The sequence below is a fragment of the Podarcis bocagei genome, assembly GCF_964188305.1.
Source record: "Podarcis bocagei genome assembly, chromosome: 7".
Classification (NCBI taxonomy): Eukaryota; Metazoa; Chordata; class Lepidosauria; order Squamata; family Lacertidae; genus Podarcis; species Podarcis bocagei.
Window position 1 is genome coordinate 74,289,983 of NC_138132.1, and position 23,839 is coordinate 74,313,821.

The following is a 23,839-nucleotide window of genomic DNA, read 5'->3' on the forward strand; positions in this document are numbered from 1 at the left end:
ATATATATGTGTGTGTGTGTGTGTGTGTGTGTGTGTGTGTGTGTTTTTAAACATATTATTTTAAACATATTAATTAAACATACTTTTACATCTTATTCAATTTTTTTGACTTCCATCAGTCCTGTCTGAAAATTCTCCAGTCTAATCACTTAGTATGTATTTCTTATTTTCCCTATTACGTTTCAAACTCATAACCAATTTCTCTATCTTTTTCTACTTTGTAACACTTCGTATATTTCTCCTTACAAAACTTCTTTTAGACCTACTAGTGTAATTTGTTGATTGCAGTTGCTCTTCAAATAATTCATATACCTCTTCCAATCTTCTGTAAATCTCTGGTCCCACAGGTTTCGAATCCTTCCTGCCATTTTGTCCAGTTCTGCACACTCCATTAACATGGAAAACAATCTTACTTGGCTATGAGGGATTGCCAAAGAAGAGCTCTAACCCACTAGCTGTCCAGGCTGACATCAATGTATGACATTTACAGACCACCCTTTCTTCGAAGGAGCTCAAGGCCGTCTACATGGTTCTCCTCCTCATCCCCACAACACTCCCGTAAGGCTGAGAGACTGGCCTGACGTCACCCAATGAGCTTCGTGGCTGAGTGGAGATGTGAATACTGGTCTCCCATGTCAAAAGCATATTATTTTCCTTCCAGATTCTAATGCCACTAACCCTGCATAATCCCCAAGTGTCTAATACTGAATTGAATAGTGGTGGTAATGGATTAAACAGCCCTTGGAATAATAATACGATATTTTTAACCAGTTAGATGCTTAAAAAAATAAAAATAGCATTGCATGAGCTGTTCTTGAAGAAATGTTCCTCATTAAGTTGGGCGTAATGGTGCTTTTATCAGATGCTTCCTCCAAATCATGAAACAATGGGTTCCAATACATAACCAGTTAATACAACCAGATACCTAATGCAAATTGAAGTTCAGTACAAAATGTCCTCCCCCGTTTTCTCCCATAATATCATCTTTGAGTCGGGTTGTTGTTTGCTATTCCAAATATACTGTTTAGCATATGAAAGGTTTGCTGATCTTCATGAGGCATGTTCGAAAATGGAAGCATTTGCTTCCGGGTTTTTGGCATTCAGGTTTTGAAATGTTCGTCAGTGAAGACGTTCGAGAACCGAGGTACCACTGTACCACACATGTTCTCAAAGTGTGGATCCTTAGATTGAAGAGGAATGCTGTCAGAAGGCTTTGGGATCCTCCAGAGTTTGCAGAAGTACAAGAAATATTTAGGAAAAACCTATGGTAGGAAGGGGACAGCCCAAAAGAGCCTGTCGAGGACGGAGCGTGTTCTGTGGGCACAGAATGCTAGTGGGATGGATGGGACAGGAATAAAATGGAGGAGGGTGAACGGAATGGAGTATGCTGGAAGAGAGCATGGCTGGCTGGCTGTGCATCACACCGCAACATTTTGTAACAAACCCCAATGCATTTCTACATTATAAATTAGTCTTTTTAAAAAATCTGATTTCTGTTTACCATGGGACCTGCCTCTCCCTGGCAGTGGGGGCCTCAACCCATGGTTGTACTGGAAGCCTGCCACCCTCGCCCCAGAAGGACCATTCGTGGTAAGTATCCAAAGCACATTTGTATTGAAAGCTGCCGACTCAGTGTCCTGCATCTGCATTTTTTAAGTTCATGAGTGAAAGGTGGAAATGAAGCATAAAACCCCATGTTTAGGTATCATTACTTAGGAACTTCTAGAAAAATGGTGAGTAAGATGGGGGATGTGATAGACGACTATAAACTTGTGGTCTCTCCAGATGTTGCTGGAGTCCCAACTCCCACCATCCCCAGCCAGTGATGGGAATTGGGGAGATTGGCCGATATTTGGTGTAGGGTCACTGGCTCCCCACCCCTGAAAATAATTTAATGACTTTTTCTGTGGGGAAGTTAAGACTCCTTCTTCTGCGGCTGACAGGATTGGTGAGTTTTGGCAAGGGAGCGCCCCTCTGTCTAGTGAGGTTTTCCCCGCTCTTTTTTGCCCTATAGCAGAAGAGGATTTTCCCGCTCTTTTTGGCCTGTGGCCAATAGGCAAGCAGGGCCAGAAGGTTTCTGCTTGTGGAGCTGCCCCTCCGGTCTCAGGAGCCCTGATTTTGCTGGCGTGGGGAAGCATTTCCAGTGGCAACAGCCACAGTTTAGATAAATAAGGATTACCTCAGGAGTTCACGAAGATTTGAAAAGGGTTCATCCCCATAAGGGGCAGCCCTGTAGTATATATATTTGGGAGCATTCCCTAGAGCAGTGTTTCCCAACCACTGTTCCGCGGCACACTAGTGTGCCGCGAGATGTTGCCCTGTGTGCCGCGGGAAAAATAAAAAAATGCGAAAGATTTTTTTTTTAAAAAAGTCAAATTTTCGATTGGGGCGCCGTCACTAGATGACCCCTGGGGTTCCCTCCCTCCCTCCCGCTCTGCGCCTCCCTCCTCCTCCTCCTCCTCCTCCTCCTCCGGGGAGGCCCTTCCTGGCTCTCGGCCAAGGCTTGGCGGCTGCCACTCACTCACTCGCTCGCCCACCCGTCCCTCCATCCCTGCACCCAGCCTATCCCCCTCCGTCCCCGGCGCGGGGGCTGCCGGGATCCGTAGTCCCCTCGCCCTTGGGCTCCGCGCCCGCGTGGGGTGCGCGAACTACGTTTCCCAGCGTGGCCTGGCGGGCCGGGCGTTTTGTTTGAAGTGCTCTTCTCCCGGCCATGGAATGAGCGCGGCGGCCGGGCGGGCAGGGGCTCTTCCGCGCAGACCCCGCGCAGCCTGCCTGTGCCCCCGCGGAGATCGGGCGGCAGGATGGAGCCCGGGGATCCCCGCAGAGGCGGAGCGGCAGCGGCGGAGGCTGCCCCCCAGGTAGGGCTGCGTCGGGGGTTTTTTATTTTTGCAATGCTGCATCCGCGCCGGAGGGGACGCATCGGACTGCGGGGAGACCCCTTGGCGGGCGTGCAAGGCAATGCATGCGTGCAGGCGTTGCATGGAGTGCAGTGCAATGCAATGGCAACGCGGCGCCCTGCATGCATGCATGCAACTTCCACCGGCGCTCCGGACTTGGCAGGTGAGGGGGGTCCCCAGTGGGCGGCAGAGAGAGCCGGGAGGGTGAAGGGGAGCTGGGGGGGAGCAGCGCTGCTCCCCGAGCCGAGCCTGGGGGGAAACTTGATGAGCCAGCCCTCAAGGAGGTGATTATGTAATTTGCTAGCAATTCATGTCCCTCCCGGCGTGACGCTGCGCGCTGACGTCACGGGGCTGTAATGGTGGTGTGCCTCGAGATTTTTTTTCATGAAACAAGTGTGCCTTTGCCCAAAAAAGGTTGGGAAACACTGCCCTAGAGGCAACTGTTAAAGAAAACCCCAGTTAGGTCTTCCAAATGGCTACAGTTAAAAAAATTAATTACCTCATGAATCCTTGAGGAGTTTTGAAGGGTTCCCTTTGAGCAGAGGTGAGGAGCCTTAGGCCCTCCAGATGTTGATGGGATCACAGCACCCCATCAGGCCCTGCCATTGGACATGCTAGCTGTGACTGAGGGGTTTGGGTTTTTTTGTTTTTTTGTTTTTTGAGGCAGACCATATCTAGAGAGGCACAGATTCTGCACCAAATAAATAAATAAATAAATTTTGATTTCTCATATTAAAGTTTTACAATCACATATCCAACATACAACATAAAAACAAGATTCCAAAGAATCTCCTCCCCTTTGTGGGTCCTATTGTTAATCATTCCCTCCTGGTTCTTTTATAATCAAATCTTTTACATCTCTGTTATGTCCAAAATTCACCGTTAGATTCCAATCCTACTAACAATTTTAACTGTTTACAATGGTTTTTAAGATAAATTACAAATTTCCCCCATTCCTTATTAAAATTTTGGTCCTCCCGATATCTGGTTCTTCCAGTCATTTTAGCCATCTGCCATTCTTCTCTGGAAGGGACTGTATCTTCTTTCCATCTGCGGGCCAGTCCCTTTGCGATTTTGGCACCTAGAATTCCTAAAAGAAAAGCTTTGTTTTGTTTTGTTTTTTTTTAAAAAAAGTTATTTAAAAAATATTTAAAATAACAGATTCTGCATTCTTGCTCCAGAGGATGGCCCGTTAAGTTTTGTGCTATGGCTAGATGATTTTGGGACAGCCACCCTCCTAACTAACCTCCACTGGGTCTTTGGGAAGATAAAATGGGGTAAACTTTGTGCAAAGCTGTACCCTAACCCTGACCTCCTTAGAGGACAGGTAGCTTACAGAGCTGAACGAAGTGTCCCAGAGCTAAGCCAAGTGACCTTAGCAAGTAATTAGCAAAGTATTTGCCGCCTTGCAACACAGGAGGAGAAGTAGGGTTAGAAGTCCAGGAGAATTCAGGTATACTGGGCCGAAGCCTTTTAGGGCTTTAAAGGTCAGCACCAACACTTTGAATTGTGCTCAGAAATGTACTGGGAGCCAATATAGGTCTTTCAGGTTTGCTGTTTGCAAACCGGGGTGGTGAGGCTGAGTGGGGAGAAAATCCGTGCATTCGTTTTGCTTTTAATTTTTTATGGTTTTGTTGTCTGGTTTTGTGTTTTTTCTATTGTTGCCAACCAATGTACCGTATTTTGCGCCCCATAGGACGCTCCGGCCCATAGGACGCACCTAGTTTTTTTGGGGGGGAAATAAAGAGAAAAAAAATTATTCCCCCCCCCCAGGTGCGGGGCTGGAAGAACCAGGTCAGGGAACAGTAGGAAGGCATGCTCTGCCTCCCCGCTGTCCCCCGAGCTTGTGGGGCTGGCAATGGGGAGAAGTGCGGGACTGCAGGCAGCTCTGCGCCGCCATCCGGAGCGGGGCGGGACTTAGCGCCCCGCTCTTGGTGGCCGCGCAGAGCTGCGCTGATCCCGGGACTGCAGGCAGCTCTGCGCCGCCATCCGGAGCGGGGCGGGATTTAGCGCCCCGCTCCCGATGGCCACGCAGAGCTGTGCTGAGCCAGGGACTGCAGGCAGCTCTGCGCAACCCTCGGAGCCGGTCTCCTGAGGGTTGCGCAGAGCTTCCTGAAGCCTGGAGAGCGAGAGGGGTCGGTGCGCACTGACCCCTCTCGCTCTCCGGGCTTCAGCGAAAGCCTGCATTCGCCCCATAGGACGCACCCAGATTTCCCCTTCATTTTTGGAGGGGAAAAAGTGCGTCCTATAGGGCGAAAAATACGGTAACATTTTTTTCTTTATCATACAGCAGTATGCACATTTTTAGAAATAAAATGAAATAAATAATTGGCCAGATCAAAGGCACTTCTAACCTTGCTGTTGGACTATAATTCCCCACATCCCTGACGACAAGCCATCCTTACAAGTGATATAAGGAAGGGCTTAGGATGGGCAGCAGAGGGAGCCAAAGTCCAAGGAACCCAACAGCGGATAATCTGGAAGTTGCCTTCGAAGAGATCCTCTAGACAGCAGGTTTATTGAGCATTTATCATGATTTGCTATGTAGGCTAGACTATAAGCCCTTCAAGGCTCTTGATAATTTCTGATGTGATTCAGTTGCATACTGGCAAATTCAGGCACATAATATTTATGATGTGGAAATGGTGTACAGATGTTTGAAGCCTGCGTTTTTCATTTGATGAGGCTGAAGAGAGGGGTTAAAAATATTTGCTGTAGTGTTGTCGTGAGAAAGCTGAACAAGTGTGCTTTGAATAGTTGCAGAATATGAAGATGATAAAGACTGGCAACAAGCCTAGAACAGTGCATGCCTCTCAACCATAAAACTGGGACATCCCTTTTTTCACACGAGCACACAACAGCCATTTTAGGCGCCATTATCTGGCCACAGTCTCGCAAGGCACCCCAAAACACATGTTTTTTGGGCGCTGTGCCTGAAAAAGCACTTTTTCAGGGCCATGATCTTCTGTGGATCACATGAGTCACGTGGAAATGCAGCCCTGGAAGGTGGAGTCTTGGTTTTTCAACGCATCATGTTGGAGGGTGTGCAGTGTTTGAGAATTATTATTATTTTTTGCAACAATGAAAAAGAAAATGAATGAATGGTGAATGTAAAGGGCCTTGGGTCTGGAGAAGAACAACTATGAAACCAGAAGGATAATTTAAGGTGGTGTGGTAAATCAACCCAGAATTTCCCTTCTAAAAGTCTACTTTGTATATAAGAAGCCTAGTGAAGCGCCCTGAGATCTTGTGATGAAGGGCAGTGTATAAATTTAATAAATAAAAATAAATAAATAGTGTAGTAAAATTGACACATTGTCAAAGTAGTGATAAAAGGTAAAAGAGTGGAATTGTTTGGATTTTTTCTCTCTCTATATAAGCATTCCTGCTATCTATTTCTGGCTATTGGTTATGATCACTCATTGACAATGCTCGCACAACAAATCTGCTTCTTCCAAAGATTGAACTTTTTGTGATAAGGAAAGTGATGAGAAAATGCATGGTAGAGAGTTGTTTAATCTCCAAATAATAGAATAAAAAAATTACAGAGTTGGAAGGGACCGTAAGGGTCAGGATGAATGCTCAAAACAGATCTTCTGGAAGCACCCGTAGTCTAGTCCTTACTGAACATTAGTTCTGCTTGGTTCATGGGGCAGTTATATGACTTGGGACTCAGCTACAGTGGTGCCTCGCAAGACGAAATTAATTCGTTCCGCGAGTTTTTTCATCTAGTGAATTTTTCGTCTTGCGAAGCACGAAATCCCATAGGAATGCATTGAAATTCAATTAATGCGTTCCTATGGTCAAAAAAAGTCCAAACAAAGCCAAATTTGGTACAACAAGAGTTTATTAAGTGCTCTTTAAAGTCATACATACTGTGAAGAGCATTTCAAAAATTGAAGGAACAATAAATTAAGTTTCTAAACATGACAGAAAAACATTTAAAAATCAACAAAGTGTACAGTACATTTTCTAAGACTCTGGGGCACCACTCGAAGAAGGTTCCTCTTCCACTCTTTGCTTCTTGCTGAAGAACCCCCTCCTCAACTGTTCCCCCAGCCACCCACCACACAGAAATTCAAATCCAGATTTTTTTAAAAAACAACAACAGCAGAGTGGCCCAATGGTCACAGAAAATCATAAAAATGCAGAAAAAAACACACAAGCTTCCAGATTCTTGCAAACGCCTCCCCAACACCAAGTCCTTGAATTCCAAACACCCAAACCCAAAATCCAACCCCCCCCCAAAAAAAGTTTTAAAAGTTTAAAAGAAATTTTGGAAAAGCTTCAAAAATCACCCAAAACCTCAAAAAAGGCTACCACACCGCGTTCTATGAGTTGCTCCTTGAAGTCAAGTTTTTCTACGCGAATTTCCAAAGGGTTTTCCCCCTTTTGTTATAACGATTAATTTCTGACTTATTTATATCATTTCCCCCCCCGTGTGTAGATCCACCCAGTGAGCATTTGTGCAGCATGCACCTTTATTGTCTACATTGTAGGCAATACTGAGCTAGATGGAGGGCACCAGGGTGGTGAAGGCTTGCCAGCACAAATGGTGAATCTCATGCACAAGTGTCTGCATAGGAGGAAGTGTGTATGCAAAGCAATCACAGGAAGGCTTTATGGGGTACGCTGAGAGCTTCCTTTCTTCTCTGTTACCTGGCATGAGAATCCCAAGCAAGAATTGAGAAAATCTCTCAATGCTGGAGTTGACCAGTAAAAGCAGGGGTCAGCAAACGTTTTCAGCAGGGGGCTGGTGCACTGTCCCTCAGACCTTGTGGGGGACCAAACTATATTTTTTTTTGGGGGGGGGGAATGAACAAATTTCTATGCCCTACAAATAACCCAGAGATGCATTTTAAATAAAAGGACACATTCCCATCATGTAAAAACACTGATTCCCAGACCGTCCGTGGGCTGGATTTAGAAGGCGATTGGGCCGGATCCAGCCCCCGGGCCTTAGTTTGCCAACCCATGAGTAAAAGGGACCTTAATGGGAGTTGTAATCCAGAACACCTGAAGCACACCGGGTTACGTACAACTTCCATTATATGGCTGTGCTGATTTGGGCAAATGGGAGCTGTAGTGCAGAACAGCAAGTGCTTAAGAGGAGAGGTGTGAAAATGCCTTGGTGCTCTTTTCACTGGGGAAGAGATGGCCCAGAAGCCCTTTCTCTTCGTGTTGGCATTTTTGCAAGGCTGGGAAGCTTTAGCCAAAGCAAGCAAGCAAGCAAGCAAACCTTCCTGCCATGGACTAAGGCAAATGTAGGGAACCTGTGGATCTGCAGATGCTGTTGACCTGAATCTCCCATCATTTCTGACCATTGGCCATGCTGGCTGGGGCTGATGGTATCTGGAATCTTAACAACATGGCTAAAGTACATTTCCCATTATTTCTGACCCATGGGGCTTGCTCACTCTATCATGACGGGAGCCATAATCCAACAACATGATGAAATTACAACTCTCACCATCCCTGGCTGGGACTGATGGGAGCTGCAGTCTAGCAACATGGTTCAACTACAACTCCCAGAATTCCTGACCATGGGCCACACTGACTGGCTCTGATGGGACATCAGCACCTGGAGGCCCACAGGACCCTCAGCCCTGGACTTGGGCAAATCGGCAACTGTGATCCAGGGACAACTGTGGAAAAACTGACATGTAGCAAGAGGCTTTTCCTACCACCTCGCCTCACCTGCTTTTGCATGCCAGTTTTCCTTGCCGTTTCGCTCCCCCACTTTTTACAAGCACCTGGGATACAAAGCAGCCTTTCAAAAAGGAAGCAGACAGGTTTGCTCTCCTGCTGTGGATCAGCCGGCTTTCTCGTCTGGAGCGCCCCAGGATCCCCACCTGCTCTATGTTCTATTAACGGGAACAAAAGAGGCCTTTACAGTTGTGAGCTAAAAGAACGGTTTTTACCATTCTTTTGTACGGTTAAATAAAAATAAAATAAAGCCAACCCAATGCTGGCTTCCTACCTTTTAGCTCTCTGAACAGTGGGGCAGCTAGGTTGTTCTTGAATTTGAACCATTCATTGTTGGAGCCATGATGAAAATTAATATTATTAATGCTATTGTAGCAGTAGCACCAGCAATAATAATATGGTATTAGTACGACTACAACTTAGCACAGCTAAACACATTATACTGACCAGTGATTTCAGGGTTACCAGGAACTAGAACTGGGTGTAAGAGATGATATTGCTAAAACAATATCATCAGTGTCCGGGCTGAACGATGGGCATGGAGACGCTCCTAAAGGTATACAGGGACAGAAGCTGTGACTGACAGTGACTCTCCAGGATATCAGACAGGGGATTGAACCTTAGACATTCTCTGTGCCAGACAGATGCTGTACCACTGAGCTTATGGCACTTTCCCAGTGCAGCCATATTGAGGGAATTAAAATTACCCCCAAAAGTGGGGTGATGGGGCCTGTACGGTGACTAAAGCCCAAAGCCTAATATTACCTGACTCCACCGGTGAGGCAATTCCTCACAGCTTGTAAGTGTCTATTTTCTCAGGAACATGTGTGTCCAACCCATTCCGTGGAAAAAAAAACTGCTTAAAGTTCTCACCAAAAGTTGCAATGTGAGTGGGACAGAAGGCTAAGCTTTTGCATCTGGGGAAGAGTCTGACTAAAGAGGGAAAGTCATGGCTGATGATGTGAGTGTGTTTGGGTTGGGCTGGAGCGTGATCAGAAAGTGAGGACACCCTGCAAATGTACAGATGTGGTGACTGGGCTTCTCGCATCCAAGAATGATCAGCTCCTTGAGTAACTCTGAGTCAAATCCATTTCCCTTCCAGCCCGTGTGAGGTCACCCCAGCAAAGCTCCCCTAAGCCGGCTGGAGACATTTTGCTGTCTGAGGCAGAGCAGCAAATAGTGCCCCTTGTAGCCTTCCAACAGACTTGGCTTTCAAGCGGAGGTCAGGAACCTTTCTCAGCCCAAAGGCCGAATTCCCTTCTAGACCACATTCTGAGGGCCACATCCCAATGGTGGGTGCAGGGCAATGGTTGTGAATTTCCCCTTTGCATAGTAGGCTAGTTTCTGCAGACACACTTACACACCCCTCTTAATCTTCCATCCAGACCAGCAACTAGCATTATTACAGTTGGAGGACCGATTCCAGCCAGACAAATAAATTATGGGTGTGACGTAGGACCAGTGAAATGTGTGGCCCTCCAGGGCTCTTTATATAGCCCTTGGAACACTTTCCAGGCCACAGCCCTCACTGGCCCAGCTTCACAGCCTCCTTGAGTGATTTTTGCCTAGGCGAGACGTGTCCTTGAACTCCAATAATGCCTCTTACTTGTCTGGATGGAGGGCAGATAGGGGTATTTCATCTTTCCTGAATCTTCCAACCTTCAGCTTAACTGGATGGTCCCGACTTCTAATATTATGAGGAAGGAAGGAGATTTATCTTCAAGGTTAATTTCAATTAGGGTGCATTGCTCACATTCACGCCACACGGTTGAAGCACTCTTGTGCCACTTTTAAGGTCTTGGAGAATCCTGGGAGCTGTTGTTTGTTAAAGATGATGAGAAAACTATGGGTCTGCGAGAGGTCTTCCAACAGCCCTTAACAAACTAGGGCTCTTTGAGGGAAGCCATGATTGCTAGTGGTGCAAGAGGGCTTCAGATGCTTGGTGTGGATGTGATCACTGCGTACTAATTCTGAGTTGAAATGTTATCATTCAGATTTCTCCTTGTTATCATTCTCCTTTAGCTTAGCAACTCCAGATGTGAGAAACTGGCCATTCTCTGTCTCCATGCATCTAAATTTGGCAGTGGGATGGTCTACCAACCAAAGCATACTTTGCACAGCCTTTTTCTTAACCTAAAAAAGCTCCTCTTTTTATAAAGCCTGAAGCGGCTTGGAAATTCCAGGCAAGTGTTAAGAAACAATTTTGGTGTGCCGCGATCAGGAGAAATAATACAGGCCCTCTTGCTCCCTGTAGAGTTTTTCTGTCCTCCTGCATTTCTGGGACTCAGTTGGGCCATGATTATGGGCGGGTTTGGAAGGTGGGGTACAATTATGGGAGGGAATAAATGCTCTTCTTCAAAAGGTTGCAGCAACCCTGGTGTGGTTTGTGGGTGGAGTGGGTGGGGATGGCGCAGTTCAAAGTGTGAGGGCCTTAGGTTAGCAAAGTAGCATCTTTCCACCCTGCCACATGGCTATCTTCATCTGTGTACACACCATACATTTACAGCAAACATCCCAGAATCCTGGGAACTGTAGTTTACCCTTCACAGATCTACGATTTCCCAGCAGCCTAAACACTACATCCACCTTTGCCTCTGGCCCCACCCAACACTGGGATGTGGCCCCTGGAACATTGTCCAGAACGGAATGTGGTCTTTGGACCAAAAAATAGTTCCCTACCCTCTGTTTTAAACACAGTTTTCTCATTTGCCTGACTTTTCTGGGAGATCATCTCTATCGCTGACCAGCACAGATGAGTAACAGAGCAAGGAATGTCACTTTCTGGCTTTTTGTACTGAGTTTCGGAGAGCGAGTAGACTGGGCAAGGCCTCTTGGTGCTGATTTGATCTCTTTGTTATTTCCTCCCAGTCCTCTGTCTGTGATCCATCCCAAACGGAGGAGTTGGAGGAACATTTCTCCGCAGAATCGTTAAGGATAGGAACATAGGATGCTGCCTTCTACCAAATCAAACCATTCAGCATTGTCTGCACTGATTGGCAGTGACTGGAGGTGCTGGAGGAGACTCTTGAGAGTCCCATGGACTGCAAGAAGATCAAATCTATCCATTCTGAAGGAAATCAGCCCTGCGTACTCACTGGACGGACAGATCGTGAAGCTGAGGCTCCAATACTTTGGCCACCTCATGAGAAGAGAAGACTCCCTGGAAAAGACGCTGATGTTGGGAAAGATGGAGGGCACAAGGAGAAGGGGACAACAGAGGACGAGATGGTTGGACAGTGTTCTCGAAGCTACCAGCATGAGTTTGACCAAACTGCGAGAGGCAGTGGAAGACAGGAGTGCCTGGTGTGCTCTGGTCCATGGGGTCACGAAGAGTCAGACATGACTCAATGACTAAACAACAACAAGAAGCACGAAGATAGCTCAGTCAGTAGTGCATGAGACTCTTAATCTCAGGGTTGTGGGTTCGAGCCCCACATTGGGCAAAATATTCCTGCAGTGCAAGGGTTTGGACCAAATGACCCTTGTGGTCCCTTCCAACTCTACAACTCTATGATTTCTCTTCTATTCAGCTGTAGCTTCTCTCAACAGTTACCACTTTAGGCTCATCCGGGCAACCTGTTTATTAAGCATTCCTCCTGGGTTTGTTACTGGGTAACAGGTTCCTTGTAGAAAGCTCACATGGAGCTTAGACGGTCCATCTAGCCCATCATCCTTTTCTTTTTCTTTTTTAATAGATATTTATTGAAAATTTTCCATTTTAGTAAATTAAAAAGCCAAAAAGAAAAAGAAAAAACAAAAAGAAAAATTAAAAACATATACAGTTTACAATCCTTATTTTCCAATAACATATTTCCCTGACTTCCCCACCCCTCCCCTTCTTATATTCCAATTCAAATTGTTAATTCAACAAGTTCTTATCCCCAATTTTTTAACCTTCTTATGTTTAATTCATTATAAAAGACCGATTTTACCTTATAAAAATTTATACATCAGTACTCATTCTTAAATCCCTTTTCTAAAGTCGACCCAAATTCCCTTCCACGAATTCCCCATTTTTCATACATATAACAAAACAAATTAAAGATAAAAAGACAAATTATAATTATACCCCCTTTGGATCCCCAAACCCCACCCCATCCCCTCTCCCGGTTTCAATCCCCAACGAATGTCCATCAGTCTTAATCTACTATCAGCCTGGGGATCTCACGTCTGAGGCTCTTAATTGTCTCTCAGTTCCTCTCTGCCGGTTTTTTTGATAGTCCTTAATATTAAACACCAGATCTCGGAGATGCTCTAGCCCGATTAGGACAATGTTTCTTCCAGCCAGACCTCCATGCTTAAAAGTGGAGCCCAAATCTTGTTTCTTACTCCTTTCAAATCCAAATGTCCCCAAAGCTCCAACTTTCACCTTAATCAAATTTGTAATCCTTGGGTCTTCAGATCTCCACAGAGAGAGATCTCTCCATTCTTCAATCACCGATTCAGACCAGATTTTCATCATCAAGTTCATGTTTTCCTTTATAACCATCATGTCAGGCCTCTGGCTCTCCTTTGCCATCTGCAACATTATATCTCCTCCTTCCTTTTTCTCAGAAACAACATGTGTCTCTTTCTCCACACTCTCAAACATTCAAATTTCTCCTCTTGTCCAGCTGCTTGGGCTTCCTGGATCAAATCTTTGTCAAATTCCATGAACTTATTTACTTTTTGTAGGTATTTTGATTAGTCCGTGACGTGCTAATTGATTTACTACCGGCAATTAGCTCTTTATGGCAGCTTCGGCAGGTCCGGCACACTTCCTCTGCGCGATCTGCTCCTTCTTCTCCGTCACGCCCAGCAGAGTAAAACACAACAGCAACCTGTCACTTAGTTTCCCACAAACACACAGAGCACAGTAATGTCCATTTACAGCTCTTTATTGCATCATTTTCTCAGATATTTCCAGGACTCCTCGCAGCCATGGTAAAACTGTGTCTCTCTCTCTCAACGACTAGAGAGGAACAGACAGGAAAGCTCCTCCCAGCTTCCAAATTCTGACGTCAGAATGCTGAGGCATCATGGGAACAACTTAACCTCTTAAGTTCCAACTCCCATACCCCCTCTGCCACACATTCTGACAATACCTGTGGAACATCCACGTAACTCTCAGGTTCACACTGTGCGAAACCTACCAACGCACCTGTGGCTTGGTATCTTTCCGGTGGAACACCCTTCGTTGTGCGACTGGATCGCCTGGGCACAAACTCAGATGTTACCTCTGATTCACTGCCACCAGGAACTGTTTCCTCAGCATCACGGGATTCCCCCTCTGACTTAAAGCGTTTTCGAATCCTCTCCATTACACTTACAGGAGAACTAGGTTCACTCTTACCCTCTCTTTTTACAACTTGTGGAGATGCCCCACCCTGCTCCAGACTTTGGTCAGTGACCTGATCGTCATCAGCAGACTCAACCTCTCCTTCCTCCCCCTCAGAATCTTCCTGTTCTGAATCAGAGAGACACTCTGAGAGAACATCACGCTTGACAGCAGGTTGTGACTTTTTATCCTGCTCATAGAACTCAGCGTGCTTGCTGATCAGTAACTTACTCTGATCACCTGATGGAAATGCGAACCTCCATGCATTCGCTGTTGGCTCATACCCACAGAAGATCATTTTCCGGAACTTGGATCCATCTGGCCCTTGCAACGCAGCAGATACTGGCACAGACGCATGTGACCCGAACTTGCGCAGAAAATGAATCTGGGGTTTCCTGCCATGCAACAAGCTAAACGGTGTGTCACCTACCGCTGAATTGTAGGTGCGATTCCAGGTGAAGCTTACATACTTGATTGCCTCCAGCCAAAACTTTGGTGGCAACCCAGAATCCTTCAGCAACACCTTTGCAGTCCGCACCAGAGCCTCACATCGTAGCTCTGCCTCCCCCCTCTGATTGGGTGAAGTCACTGTGTGACGTATCCCTTTCTTGCGAAAGAACTTCTGCAAAGCAGAACCTGTAAACTCAGCTCCTCTGTCACTTGTGACAGCTTGCACTCTGGTGGAAAACCTTTGTTCCACCTCCTCAATCCATCCTTTGATCAGCTGTGCTGCATCATCCTTGGATTTGAGACCGTGAGTCCAGGTATTCTGCGTAAAATTGTCCTGCATCGAGAGCAGAAACCTTGACCCTCCCAGACTTGGTTCCTTTACCGGACCCAACAAATCTATGTGAATTTGTTCAAAAGGTTTTTCGGTTACCCTATCCACTTTTGGGTAACTGCACCCTTTTACCTTTGCATGTCTGCATGCTTCACAATCCATTGCACATCCACATTCTACAATGTGGCAACCGTTAGCGACCTCGGGTAGCGTCTGTAGTTCTTCTACAGAGCCATGAGCTGTCCTAGCATGCCAAGCGTGTACACATGAATCATGATTGGGAATTGTAGCACGCAGTGCTTGTGCTTTCTCAACCTTCCCCTCACCCTCCAGAGACGTTTTAAGAATGAAAAGATCATTCTGCCCCTTTTTAACCTTGGCAAGCATCCTCCCTCCCTTGGAGATTGTGCAGACGTCATCCTCAAAAGAAACCTTGAATCCCTTTTTTAGCAAATAAGGCACAGATAAAAGACAGTGGTGTATCCCAGGAACAGTACAACACTCCAACGTTTCCTGTAAAACAGACATAAAGAGATTTGTCACGTTAGTCACACATTTTTTCTGTCCATTTGCAAACAGTACAGTTTTCCCGGCCAGAATCGCCTTGCAATTCCACCCCTCGACAGCAGGTGTCTCTGGAATCAAGTTGCGATTAGCTGCAGAGTCAATAACGAAACGAAACTCTGAGCCTTGCTCCCGGCTGTTTTCAAACAACGCCAAACTAGCCGTAATCTGATAAGTCTCTTCCTGGCACCTGGCACGTCCACCAGCCTCAGTCCCACGCCTGGTTGTTTTTCCAGACTGGCTGCCATGGAAACCCGACTGATTCCCATGGGAATTGTCCTTGAAAACATCCTGCCTTGCCTCTCTGCTCCGGTGGGGGCAATCTCGACGCAGATGTTCAGCTGACTTGCAAACGTGGCAACGACGAACTTCAGTGGAAAAATACTGCCCGGGGCTCCTCCCAGCTGGCCTGGCCCTCCTTCTTCCGGAAAAGCACTTTTTGCCAGATCCGCCCCCTCTGAACTCCACTCCAGCAGGCACAGTGGAAAACTTTTCAAACTTGCCTTTGGAACTTTCCGCCCCCCCGACTTGCTCACTAGCACTCCTTGAGGCTAAATCATCAGGAACAGGGGCTCCAGCCATCTCTAGGCTTGCAGCTTCCATCTGCCCTCGGCCTCCTGCTGAGCCTTCACACAGACGTTTCAGCACTCTCCAGGCCTCACACGCAGATTCAATGCTTTCCAGGTGCTGTTGCAACTTAGCATGCACACCTGCTCTCAACATGCAGATCTCAGCTCTCTCAGCTTTCTCTCTCTGCATCTTCTCCTCCAGACAAACAGATTGCAGGGTCTCTGCATCTCTGTCCACCAGCCCTGCACTTTCAGCAGCAGCCTCTTCGCTTGTGGACGGCTCTTTCTTGCTTACATCCCACAAGCCAGTTGCCCAAAACCAGGCTCTCACCCTTCTGACCCAGATTTCCCACGACTGGGTGGTGAGCTCTTCAAGCTGTTCAAACGGAGCTTGAAACACCTCCTGGCCATTTGCCATCTTCTCCCGTTCTCCCAAGGGGGCCCCAAGCTGTACTTACAATAACATCAGCTCCTCTGGCATTTCTCCCTGGAGAAACGATACCTCAGCTCTGCGCAGTTCTCAGCAACACAGGCACTCTCTGCGTCTCGCAGCTTGCTTGTTTGCTTCTGCCACCGCTTCCTGCCGTTTCTGCTCGACACCGCAGATCAAAGCCTTTTCAGCATGTCTCCCGTGACAGGTTTACAAGCGGTAATTTAGGGTCCATAACCTGTAGGTATTTTGATTAGTCCGTGACGTGCTAATTGATTTACTACCGGCAATTAGCTCTTTATGGCAGCTTCGGCAGGTCCGGCACACTTCCTCTGCGCGATCTGCTCCTTCTTCTCCGTCACGCCCAGCAGAGTAAAACACAGCAGCAACCTGTCACTTAGTTTCCCACAAACACACAGAGCACAGTAATGTCCATTTACAGCTCTTTATTGCATCATTTTCTCAGATATTTCCAGGACTCCTCGCAGCCATGGTAAAACTGCGTCTCTCTCTCTCAACGACTAGAGAGGAACAGACAGGAAAGCTCCTCCCAGCTTCCAAATTCTGACGTCAGAATGCTGAGGCATCATGGGAACAACTTAACCTCTTAAGTTCCAACTCCCATACTTTTAAGTCCAGAGTTGCAATGTTGGTAGCCAAAACATCAATTTGGCCTTGTAACTTTTCCAAGAGAAAGAAAACTCTGTCCAATTTAGCTTGAGTTTTGCCTCCTTCAGCCATTGTAATGTCCCAAAAACCCCTCTAGGGGGATTTTGGTTACTTAGTATTCATTCCAGTTCAAATCCAACAATCAGGTTAGTTTGTGTCAGATCTTCCTTGTTTTCAACAAAGTATAACCCAGTTTTAACAAATATAACCAGCAGAGACAATAGAAAACAAAGTTTGCTTTTTCCGTCTTGACAGCTAATTTGACAGCTGTCAAACTCTTCAATATCTCTCCAGCAGGCTCTCTCACGGATCACTCCCGGGTCCGGGGGGGGGGTGGCGCCTCAGCTCCAAAAATTAGCTCTTATCCTTCAGTAAAGTTGCTTAAATAGCCCAATCATGCAATTAATATATTTTACCCAATAAAAGGGGGGGGAAACCTCTCGACTTTAGTTAGCTAGTCCTTGCTTTAGATTATTTACAAGACGGGGAGACGGACTTCCTGTTTGCATCTTCCACGATCGTGCCTAATTCGAAGAATTTTTTTCCCTTTAAAATCCAATTTCCGTACTACTCACGGGTTGCTACTTTGCAGTCCGATTGTTCACAAGAAGAAGTCAGCGCTCTCCGACCATGGCATGCAGCTTCACTCCGCAGGAGAAGCAGTAAACTCTCAGCACCGCGCCGCTCACCCCGTCCCCCCGTTCCGAAGCCTTTAAAAAGGCTCCTTCACGAGTTGGGGGGGGGGCGCAAATGGTGCCTGCCGAGTCACCAGGTTCACAGGCTTCCCTGCCTGTGATTTTTAAGGGTCCCCGCGTTGCCGCAGCGGCAAGACCCGAATCCTGCAGAGCCGATTCCCTCCGGAGCTCGGAGGGAACCTGCCATTAGCCGTTGGCGCTGACCCGGAAGTAGCCCATCATCCTTTTCTCACAGCAGCCAAGCAGTACCTGAGCACAGGAAACTCTTCTGTGGTTTACAGCAACTGGTATGGAGGCACTGTGGTCTGTGGCTTGCCGATCAGAAGGTCGACAGTTTGAATCCCCACAATGGGGTGAGCTCCCATTGCTCTGTCCCAGCTCCTGCCAACCTAGCAGTTCGAAAGCATACCAGTGCAAGTAGATCAATAGGTACCCCTGCAGCAGGAAGCTAAACAGTGTTTCTGTGTGCTCTGACTTCCATCACAGTGTTCCGTTGTGCCAGAAGCGGTTTAGTCATGCTGGCCACATGACCTGGAAAGCTGTCTGTGGACAAATGCCAGCTCCCGTGGCCTGAAGCGAGATGAGCTCTGCAACCCCATAGTTGCCTTTGACTGGACTTACCGTAACCACCCATGGGTCCTTGACCTTATGGAGAAGCATTACTGCCTCTAACTGTGGAGCTACTAATCACCCTCCTATTTGAGGATGAAATATTATCTAATAAGGGGTGTTCCTTCTACTCAAAAAAACAAATGTCCTTTGGCAGTGGTGGCCGGTGTGTGTGTGTTTGTGTGTGAGAGAGACCATACTTTGTCCATGCAGCATTCTCCTCACAACTCCTGCTCTCCCACACTTTCTCCTTCCTTCCTAAAAGCAGAGATTCCCAATGCTACTGATGTAGCTCTCATATTCGGATTCTCAAAGCACGAAGCCCTAAGGGTTCACATTATGGAGAGGTATGGATGGGCCCTTGGCCTTAAATTAAACAGCATTTATTGCAAATGGTATGCGACCGAAATATAGTAAAGCAAATACCAAACTCCCCTGCTGTAACTCCCTTTCCTCCCAGCTGTTTTTAAAAAGGTTATATAACAGTATAGGTTTTTATAGCAGTCACCAACCAGGCATTTTTCTTTATATCTTTTTAATTTTATGCACCCACACAAGTGTGTGTGGGGAAGGGGAGAGACAATTTCCTAAGTTAATGTCTAATGTCTGGCTATAACTCCTTTCTTTTAGAAGTGTTTTAAAAATTGCTTCCCTGGGCAAGTCTTCTGTTTTTCTAACTGGTTCCTATTAATGGTTTTGTTATGAATTCCAGGAATTCATAAAGAGGACGCTTGCCAAAAGGGGGAGAAGAGTGAATTTTGAGTGTGCTGTTCCATCCCAAGGTGTATAAATGAAAATGATTATCTGGACTGTGGAATCAATTGATGGGGGATAATAAACAATAGTTAAGCAGCATTCAGTGCTGCAAGATCTCAAGACTATGCCAGTATTTTGTGCCAGGAGGGATTCAAGAGTATGCCAGAACTTTAGGTTTGCACGGTTAAAGTAGATTAAAGTGACTTCCTGCCCCAGCACAACAATTCCACTTTTTTTTTTAAAAGGACTTTATGCTGTTGTGAAAGTCATGGGGAAATGTACTGGGGCCAGAGACAAGAGCACAGAAGGCAATTTTTACCCTTCTTCAGTAGGTTAGTTTCGGCACACACTCTGACACCCCCCTCTGTCCTCCAGCCAAGTAAGTTGGAAGCGTTATCAGAGTTCAAGGACACATTCTGCAATAACACTCCAGGAGGATGTGAAGCTGGGGCTGGTGAAGGGTGTTGTATGTCCTGGGGGGAGTTCTGAGGGCCAGGTGAAGAGGCCCAGAGGGCCACATCTCAGTTCCTCTTCCCTTCCAGGTACTTATGTATAAATATGGCTCCACTAGCCGAAGTCTATGGCTCTGACTTCTGAGTAGGCATGCGTACATCTGCATTGTTGGTTCTGCCATGGGGAGGCTTCCATGTGGAGGGGGCGCTCATTTGTGCGGGGCTAATCAGGGGCTGTAGTAGATGGTAATTAGAACACAGAAAGTACCCTGTAACACGGTGTCCATCAGGGATTCCAGGCCTGGTGAAGTCATGGGAATAATAGAGGGTTGCAACTTGTAAGCCTGTAATTGTGGCTACATGTCATTTTGCCTTTGCCGCTCAAGGAACCAGGTCCCCCCCAGTTTCTGGACTGTGTCAGCCCTGCTAGCTGGATTCAATTTAAGATGTTGCTTGATGGCGTGTGACACCAGCAAGCAGTCCTAAGATTTGCTCCGACTGTCCCTATGGTCTGATAAAGGACTCCCTCTGTTTTGGGCCTTGAGAGCACAGGACTTCACCCAAATAATCCTGGGAACTGTAGCTTGTTATGAACACTGGAAGCTGTTGTTGTTGTTGTTTAGTCATTTAGTCATGTCCGACTCTTCGTGACCCCATGGATCAGAGCACACCAGGCACTGCTGTCTTCCACTGCCTCCCGCAGTTTGGTCAAACTCATGCTGGTAGCTTCGAGAACACTGTCCAACCATCTTGTCCTCTGTCGTCCCCTTCTCCTTGTGCCCTCCATCTTTCCCAACATCAGGGTCTTTTCCAGGGAGTCTTCTCTTCTCATGAGGTGGCCAAAGGATTGGAGTCTCAGCTTCAGGATCTGTCCTTCCAGTGAGTACTCAGGGCTGATTTCCTTCAGATTGGATAGGTTTGATCTTCTTGCAGTCCATGGGACTCTCAAGAGTCTCCTCCAGCACCATAATTCAAAAGCATCCATTCTTCGGCAATCAGCCTTCTATATGGTCCAGCTCTCACTTCCATACATCACTACTGGGAAAACCATAGCTTTAACTATACGGACCTTTGTTGGCAAGGTGATGTCTTTGCTTTTTAAGATGCTGTCTAGGTTTATCATTGCTTTTCTCCCAAGAAGCAGGCGTCTTTTAATTCTGTGGCTGCTGTCACCATCTGCAGTGATCATGGAGCCCAAGAAAGTAAAATCTCTCACTCTGGGTAAACTACAGTTCCCAAGATTCTTGGGGAGGGAGCAAGATTCTCAGCTTTCATTGTACAGTGCATATGCAGGCTTGTTTTGCCTTTTCCAGAAATGCTGTCATTCTAGAAGTTAACTCTTTGAGTTGGGTTATTTATTTATTTATTTCATTTATATACAGTGCTACCATTATCTTCTAAGGAGCTCAAGTTGGCAAAATTGGTTCTTCTCTTCCCCATTTCATCCTCACAACAACCCTGTGAGGTAGGTTAGGCTGAGTGGCAATGACTGGCCCAAGGTCACCAGTGAGCTTCATGGCTGAGTGAGGATTCAAACCCTGGTCTCCCAGGTAATAGTCCAACACTCTAATCATTACACCACACTGGCTTAGAACAGGGCTGGCTCAACCATAGGGCAGAGTGAGGCAGGACAGTTGATTATGGGTGTCACAAAAGAGCAGAAAACTGGTGCTTTAAAAACTTCTTATTACAATATTTTTACTTATGGGAAGAGATGCTTATGGGATTTTTCTGCGGCAAGTGCCAAAATTCCTTGGTCAGCCTTGGCTGCTACGCAGCTCTTTGATTGAAGGGGTGCCCTTTTCTTGTTCTGCCTCAGGCAGCCAAATGTCTTGGGATGGCCTTATATCTAATGCATGTGAAATAATGTGTGTGGACAGAGCATAACTGTGCTCTGTGTTGCTTCCATCCAGTAGTGTTGTGGCAAATTCAGAAGTGCAGCATCCCTTCATGACGTTCACACTATTGACCCCTCATAGCCACCCCCTTCTAAGATTATACAATAATCTTATAATTTTACAATTATGCAACAACAACAACAACAACAATAAAAAAATAAAGAGTGCATTGCAACCATCGGTGCAGATCTCACATGCTGCCATTCAGCTAGATCTGCTATTTTCTGTGCACGTACATGGGCAGATGATTTGGAGGGCTACAATACCTTCTTTCGGAGTGACTCAGGTTGTGTTTTCTCTGAAGCTCAATTGTATGTAGCAGAACTTGTATCCCAGTCACTTGAAACTGAAGTTCCTAAATGCTGTGCTTTGGAGCATATGGTAGTAGCTAAAAAGTGCACCTATTATGCTGATTGGGCGACTCTAGGATGCTGGAGAGAGGGACCCTACTGCAGAAATAGCAATGAGTCTTATGCCCCCCATATCCCAGACCACCACACCACTGTTTCCATCTCATCTCCCAGAATCATCTGTATGAAATATGGGCTAGTTGGATCGACTGCTTGCTAAAACTCAGGACTGTAAGGAGGCAGCGATTCCTGTCCTCCTGTTCGTCCCAATTAGCTACAGTTTGGCTTCCACTTAAACCTACATCTTGCTATCTGCTATGGCCAACACTAATGTAGTTAATAATGTAATCGATTTCTGTGAATTTCAATGGAAGGAAAATGTCAAAAACCATGCGGAAAGTAATGCCATTATTTCTGTACTCATTCACAGACAAAGAGGAGAACAATAGTGAATACCACATGGGATCGCTTGTGTGGCTTCTGTTCCTGGCCTTGGAAGGACATGCCAGTGGCAGCAATTTCCCCTCCCGTTTCCATTTCTGATGGAATTCACTGACGGACCTACAGTAAAACTCCCAAGATTCAGCAGCCAGGGTCGGGAGCAAAATGGTGACTCAGGTTGGAGAAACTGTTTTAAACACAAAAGCAGTTGCATGTTTTTGCAGGACTGGAATGTGTCCTTGAACTCCGATAATGCCCCTTGTTTGCCCTAGATGGAGGATGAAGGGGTCTGGGTGTAGAAACTAGTCTACCACACAAAGCTAAATATTGTCTCTGGTCCCACCTTTCATTGGCATGTAGCTCCCAGAAAGTTGCACAGAAGGATTTGCGGCCCTGGAACTGAGAAAGCCTTAGCCCTTGGGCTCAGCTACATTAGGAAAGAAAAAGCATTTTATATGCGTTATAACACTGTGACACCAGATGGCGCTGTGGAGTGCCATCTTTCACCAACGTGATTTCCCATTATGAAGTTTACAATGCTTTTTTTGATGTGTCTAGATCTAAACATTTTACCCACCACACTGCACTCTGTATTTTGCAAAACACTGTGTCAGTATCGAGTAAATATTTTCACAAACGAGTTGCACTCAGTGCTAGTCATGGCCCACTTAAGTCCATTAATTTCAGTGGGACTACTCTTGAGTAAAACCTAGTTGGCTATGCAGCCAAATGTTTTAACATACCCTGTTTTGGGTTGGGCTTGTCTTTATGCATTTTCCTCTTGAATGCATGGAAAGACAGGCCTGCTCCGCCTTTCAGACCTTGCAGCGTGTCTGTCTTGCACCCTCCCCAGACATGATCCCAGGGCCTCTCCTCTGACATACATCCCGAATGGCCTTGCTGGCCAAGAACAGCATGAAAACCTACAGCAGCAGCAGTGAAGCAAAGCAAGGGCCCCTTCAGCCCGCAATGTAGCCAGCAGTGCTTATAGATTCCAGAGCTTATCCTGGTGTTACTTCCGCCTTTCTGCCTTTCATTCTCCTCCAGGGAGAATTACCCAGCCAGCCTTCTGGAAACCAGGAGCACTCAAGTCATCCTATGTTTCCTATACCTCCGCTGCCGCCTCTTCTCAGGGCCTCCTGGTGATCATGCAGAGTTAGTAGAGAAACGCTTGCTCCTGGAGAAGGGACCTTTCACATGGAATCGTTTACACTAGATTAGCAATTTTTTATTTTTTTTAAAACAAGAACTTCCCTGAACAGGAGAGTATGCAACATGGCCAAGAGTTTGCAGATACAGTTCCTCTCCTCTTCCCCACTCCAAAAAACATTATGGCCTGGATCCAGTTCTTGAGAACCAGATGCTGGGAGACAGAATCGAACTTCCCACTCGTCCCCTTCATCTGTTGTTGCTCAGACCCAGCTGGCGTGTGCAGTAGAAACCTAGAGCTGCGTCCTACTACATCACACTCAAAGTAGGCCTATTGAAGTTAATGGACCTAGGTTACCCTACTAATTTGAATGAGTCTAGTCTAAGAAGGCAGCCCTGTACTGGGAAGTTCCTAATGTCTGATGAAACCCAGCCAGATGGGCGGGGTATAAATATAATAATAATGGTGGTGGTGGTGACTAACATTGGCTACAACCCCTGTTTTATGGCTTCACTTAGAAGAAGAAGAAGAAGAGTTTGGATTTGATATCCCGCT

At 46.4% G+C, this 23,839-nt stretch overlaps 2 long non-coding RNA genes across 2 annotated transcripts in view; one reads left to right on the forward strand and one right to left on the reverse strand.

Annotated features, from left to right (window-relative positions):
* The window catches only part of LOC308591155, a 116,083-nt gene that overhangs the window by 34,031 nt on the left and 58,213 nt on the right, over positions 1-23,839 (reverse strand). The window lies entirely within an intron of this gene.
* Positions 5,335-22,671, forward strand: LOC308591854. The gene is made up of 2 exons (XR_014010292.1): positions 5,335-5,411; positions 22,124-22,671. It is a non-coding gene; the product is annotated as an uncharacterized lncRNA (long non-coding RNA).